Consider the following 6000-nt stretch of genomic DNA (forward strand, 5'->3'; position numbering starts at 1 on the left):
CTAGTGAGATGGGTATCATGATTCCCATTTTCCAGATGAGGAAACTGAGATCAGGAGGTCAGGGAGGTAAAGGGATCCCCAAGGTTACACAGTGAATGAGCACAAGAGCTGCGATCTGAACTCCAAGCTCCAAAGCTTTGGCTGTTTCAACTGAATCACACTGTCCTCAGTGACCTTGGGAAAGCCCACCCATCAAAGATCTCGTGAAAGGCATGTCTGCGTGAGCACATTTGGGCCTTTTTCAGCTCAGAGGCTTGGAGGGCATGCTTCTCCTGTCTCAGTTTACTAATCTGTGAACCTAGCGTGGGGGTGGGGTCAGAAATCTGGCCTTTCAAGGCCTCAGATCCTAAACTGTCTCCTGCCGCCCTGGTGCCTGCTCCAGTTCCTTTACTCCTCCAAAATATGTCGCCCTGGCTCCCTCAGTCTCTCCTTTGTACCCTTACAATCCGCCACTATCCTCTGCAATGGGGCTTTCTGATTTTCTATGCCCCTTTCTTCAAATATGCTGACATAGTCCATTTATAGAAGTGCACACCAGGAAAAAAGGGCTCCCTTATGTAAGGCAGAGTCTGTGCAAGTCCTTCATGGACCTCTGGTACAAAGGCCTGTCGAATGAGACCAACACTTTCATTCATTCATTCACCGCTGAATATCTAGGGCTCCTACCAGGCACTATAAGGAGATGCAGAGATGGATAAACACAACTCCTGCCCTTGGAGAGCTTATAATGTTGGGGAGGGAGGTGTGGGGATAAGAGAGCCCAGGAATATCTCAGGCACCAGGCAGGCAGGCAGGCAGACGTGTGTTTCTTTTATCAGGTGCTCTGAAACATGTGCTTGGAGAAATCAAAGAAAGCTTCCCAGAGGAGGTGGCAATGAAATTGAGCCATGTAGGTCTAGCGGCATGGGAGTGGACATTCCAGGTTAAAGCTGGCATTTGGCATTCCTGGCAGCTGCTCAGTGTTTGAATGAGTCCCTTTCCTAGTTTAGAGGGTGCTTTACTCTCTGAGCCAGAGTCCACTTCCCATGAAGAGGCTACAATTTCCAGCCACTTTCAGCTTCCACTGCAGCTAGGGTTGAGCACGTGACTCAGAATTCACCAATCAGATTCACCCACGCCAGGTGCTGGGAAAGAAGCTAGAATTAGGCAGAATCCAGTTGGGGACCAAAGTGTTAACAAGTGGGGCAGTTACACCCAGACTTCAACACTCGTGGAAATGGTTCTAACACTGCTGCTTAGAACACACTGTCATTTGGTGTCAAAAGTGTGAATTACCCTGTGGTACCCAGTGGTACCTGGCTGTGGCTACAATAGCTCCATCAGCCATTTCTGTGGTGGGACTTGGAGCGGTGCTCTTCACTTCATGGGCTTCAGCCCAGATCCTGTGCCCTCCTGGAGATTCTGAGTAATATCACTACCGAATTCTGTTACTGCTTAAATGATCAGAAGTGATATCTGTTGCTTGCAACTAACACCCCTGACTAAGAAGACAAAGTGCCAACCAGTGGAAGGCACCAAGGGCAAAGCTCACAAAAGGAAATACAGGAAGTTCTTTAAGAGGGAGGTGAGATTGAAGTCAAGACAAAAAAGGCAGGCAAGGGATTTTCTGTTCATGTTGAGAAGGACCCACTTTATGTAGTAGGCAGTATTGACTTGGGAACAGCTACAGGAAAATAATTCATACTTCTGAACACATAGTCTGTAGCTTCAAAACTTTATGCCGAACATCAATGAATGATGATAACAATTCCTGCCTTCTGGTGGTAGTGAGACTTCAGCAACTATTATGCAAAGTGCTTAACATAGTAGGTGCTCAATAAATTATAACTGCTGTTTTGATGTCTAATCTCAGCAACATCTGGAGGGAGGCTTGTTATCCCCACTTGATAGAGTCAGAGTTTGAGGCTCAGGGAAGCTAAGGAACTTGACTTTGATCACGCAGTTACCAAGTGTTGGAATTCACGTCTGCGTGACTCCTAAGTCCTCGCTCTATCTGCAACAGCACACCACCTTCCTGCCCCAAACCCCCACCTACCCTCAGGATGCTCAGACCCCCATGTTTACACTCTGATGCCCTATCTTGTGGCCACTGATACCCCTTTTTTTTTGCCCTTCCCCTCTCTTGCTAAGTCGCAGTTCATTATTGATTTAATTAGTTACAATTCATGATTGATGTAATTTATTCTTCTCTAGGGTCCTTTCATACCCCCATCTCTGACTCCAATGATCTGAAATTCCTTTTCATTCTTCCTAACCCCTTCCAGCACCCCAGCAAATGTTTCCTCTTGCTTTATCTTTCATATTTCATATTTGCCTTTCTAGGTTGCTTTGTAACTTTTTTTTCCCTTCCTTTCTTCCCCCACCTTACTGTAGTCTTTTTTTTTTTTTTAACTTCATCTAGTCAAAGCTATGGTTTTTCCAGAAGTCATGTATGTATGTGAGAGTTGGACCATAAAGAAGGCTGAGTGCTGAAGACTTGATGCTTTCAAGCTGTGGTGCTGGAGAAGACCCTTGGACAGCAAGGAGATTAAGCTAGTCAATCCTAAGGGAAATCAACCCTGAATAGGCTATTGGACAGACTGATGCTGAAGCTCCAAAACTTGGAAAAGACCCTGATAATGGGGAAGATTGAAGGCATGAGGAGAAGGGGATGGCAGAGATGGTTGGATAGTATCACTGGCTTAATGGACATGAGTTTCAGCAAGCTTTGGAAGATAGTGAAGGACAGAGAAGCCTGACCTGCTGCAGTTCATGGGGTCGCAAAGAGTTGGACACAACTGAGTGACTATACAAAATTCATACCACATGACTGAGACAACCTAGTGTGGCTGAAAAAGCAGAGACTGCAGGCTTTGGTTTATATGTCATCTCTACTATTTCCCTACTGGGTCAAATTACTCAATAATGCCCCTGCTGCTGCTGCTAAGTTGCTTCAGCCATGTCTGACTCTGTGCAACCCCATAGACGGCAGCCCACCAGGCTCCCCTGTCCCTGGGATTCCCCAGGCAAGAACACTGGAGTGGGTTGCCATTTCCTTCTCCAATGCATAAAAGTGAAAAGTGAAAGTGAGCTCGCTCAGTCATGTCCTACCCTTAGCGACCCCATGGACTGCCGCCCACCAGGCTCCTCCACCCATGGGATTTTCCAGGCAAGAGTACTGGAGTGGGGTGCCATTGCCTTCTCCGAATAATGCCCCTTATTAGATCTTATTTGTGAAAGAAAGAAAGAAGTACCCATTTCTCAGGATCATTGTGCAAATTAAATGAGATCACATGTGTGAAAATGTCTAGCCCCTGTGAGGCTCTGTTAGCATTCTAAAGTAAATCAAACATCTCCTGGCATCTCGCTCCCTGCTTTTCTCTCCAGCCCCTTGTGTCAAGACCCTCTCCCCCATCACTCTGCTCTGGCCAGATGCACCTCTTTCCTGTTCCTGGATTGTTTCAAGCACTTGTATCCCCAGTGTTTTCCCAAAGGCTCTTCCTTCTGCCTGGAGGGAGCTCCCTTCAGACCTCCCTAGTGACCTTTCACTTAAATGCAAGTCTTAGTGAATAAAGCACTTTCCTTAAGATGACTAAACCCCCAATCTAAGCGAGCCCCTCTCTGGCTTCCTGTCATGTCCTTTCATCTCTCTCTCAATATGCACTCACTACGTATTTTTAACTACTGTCCGTTTATTAGTAGATTTTCTTTTTTAATAATTTTATGTGATTGTTTATTTTGGGTTGAGCTCGGTCTTCCTTGCTGCTCGAGCTTTTCTCTAGTCGCAGCAAGCGGGGCTTACTCTCATTATGCTGTGCAGGCTTCTCGTTGTGGTGACTTCTCTTGCTGCAGAGGATGGGATCTAGGGCACGCGGGCTTAGTGGTTGCTGCTTGCACCCTCTAGAGCGGAGGCTCAGCAGTTGTGGTGCACAGGCTTAGTTGCTCTGAGGCACGTGCGACCTTCCTGGATCAGGGTCGGGTGGAACCCGTGTGTCCTCACTGGCAGGCGGGTTCTTTACCACTGAGCCACCAGGGAGGTCCTAGCGCACTTTCCTGATGCACCTCCCCCTCTAGACTGGAGACTCCAAGAGACCAAAGTCTGTGAGTGTCTTGCTTACCACCCCATGCTAGCCCTGCGGCTGACAGAGCGTAGAGACACAAAGTCAGTATTTTGTGAATGAGTGATCACGCATTCATTGACTTTTTACTCATAAGACAGGTATTAGAGTAGGCACCAGCCATAATTCTGCAGGGAAAAAGGGACCCATCCTTTTGGTTTTCCACAGTGAGTCGTCTGTCCTTCCTTCTCTCTGTTTATTCCTCCCTCCCTTCCATCTTTCCTTCTGTCCTTCTTCCCTGCCTTCGCAGATTTCCATGATTCCAAGTGATAACAGTCTTTCCTCTGTAAGCTTCAGGACAATGTCTAGGACACAAACCCCAGTTCAGGAGGAGAGCTTGTTATCTCCTGCTCCATCTCTACTCCATCCAGGCTCGATCTTCCATCGATCCTCTTGTACCTACACATGCCCCCCACCCCCGTTTGTTTCTTCCACCTCAGTAATTCACAGCGTCCTTTTCATGCCTGCCTTGCTCCCTGCAGCTCCTTGAATCCATTTACCTCTCAGCACACTGTTTCCTTTTTTTCCTTTCAGTCACCTCCCGCCAGACACTCTCCTGTTTTAGGGCTGCCAACTCTGGCACCTTAAACCATGTGGAGCCCAGTTCCATCAGCTGGTATAGGAGCAATTACAAGATGAAGGCCCGTGTTGGGGCTTTTCCTTTTATTGTTGATCTCTCCAAATTAGACCATTGTACATATTTCTATTACTGCTGCTTCTTTGCTTCCCTGGTGACTCAGACCATAAAGAGTCCGCCTGCAATGCAGAAGACCTAAGTTCGATCCCTGCTTCTTTGGCTCAGAAACCTCTCTTTGATGTAAGCTCAAATTCATTTCTCTCTCACTAGTTGGTTAATTCTAGTGATTCACCTGTCTGAGCCTTAATTTTCCTTCTTTAAGTTGGGTGATGGGAAGGTTGAGTGAACCAGCAGGTATAAGTGGAAGCACCCAGTACTTTCTGGCACATAGTAGGTCCTCAGTAACACTAGCTTGTTTTCACCTCCGAAGATCTATTTATTTGGTCCTTCTGTGACCCTTCTGTCTCTTTGCTTTCATCCCTCCACTTCTCATCTTCCTTTTCAGAACATTTCCACTCTGTCTCATTTAGAGTGAACTTTCACTATTGTCTCTAACTTATCCTTCATGAAAAATGAAAGAATATTTTAATCACCATTGTCTTTCTTCATTTCTACTTGCATCTGTTTGACTGATTTCTGCTTCAACCCAGTACTTCTCTGACTCTTTCCCTTAACGATTCTCAAATTTATTATCTTTTTTCTGCGACTCATACCTTTCACTACCTTCCACATTCTCTGCCCCCAGCTCTCTAAATCAACCTCCTCTTGTTCCATGATTTACTGCAGTCATTTCAAATCCTTCTTACACCATCTAGCCAAAATTCTCACAACACCCCTTGAAAGTCTCTCTTTCCTCATTCATCCTTTTGCATTTTCTTTTTCAAGTTCACTCATCTCTAATTCATCCCCATCATTCATTTGCTTGTGCCCAAATCCCTGTACCTCTTTGCCTGCTTAATCATTTCATCTATCCGTGTTCCCTTCTTCCTTTGTTACACTCATCATCTTTCATCATTAACACATACTAACGGGTGATATTCCCCTGCATCTTTTTTTTTTTTCCTTCCAAATCTTACTACTGGTGTATTTTCAGGACCCTCTTTCTGGATTCCAATGGCTCTTCCTGTCTAGGACCCTGCTTTAGTGCTTTAGATTTTTTTGTTTTTAATTGGAGAATAATTGCTTGCTTTAGAATATTCTGTTGGTTTCTGCTGTACATCAACATGAATCAGCCACAGGTAGATGCTTTAGTTTTTTAGAAAAGCCTTGCAATATCTGCTGTATATTTATTCAAGCTGAACTGTGAACCTGGGGCATTAGAGTATA

This window comes from Budorcas taxicolor, chromosome 8, assembly GCF_023091745.1.
Source record: "Budorcas taxicolor isolate Tak-1 chromosome 8, Takin1.1, whole genome shotgun sequence".
Classification (NCBI taxonomy): domain Eukaryota; kingdom Metazoa; phylum Chordata; class Mammalia; order Artiodactyla; family Bovidae; genus Budorcas; species Budorcas taxicolor.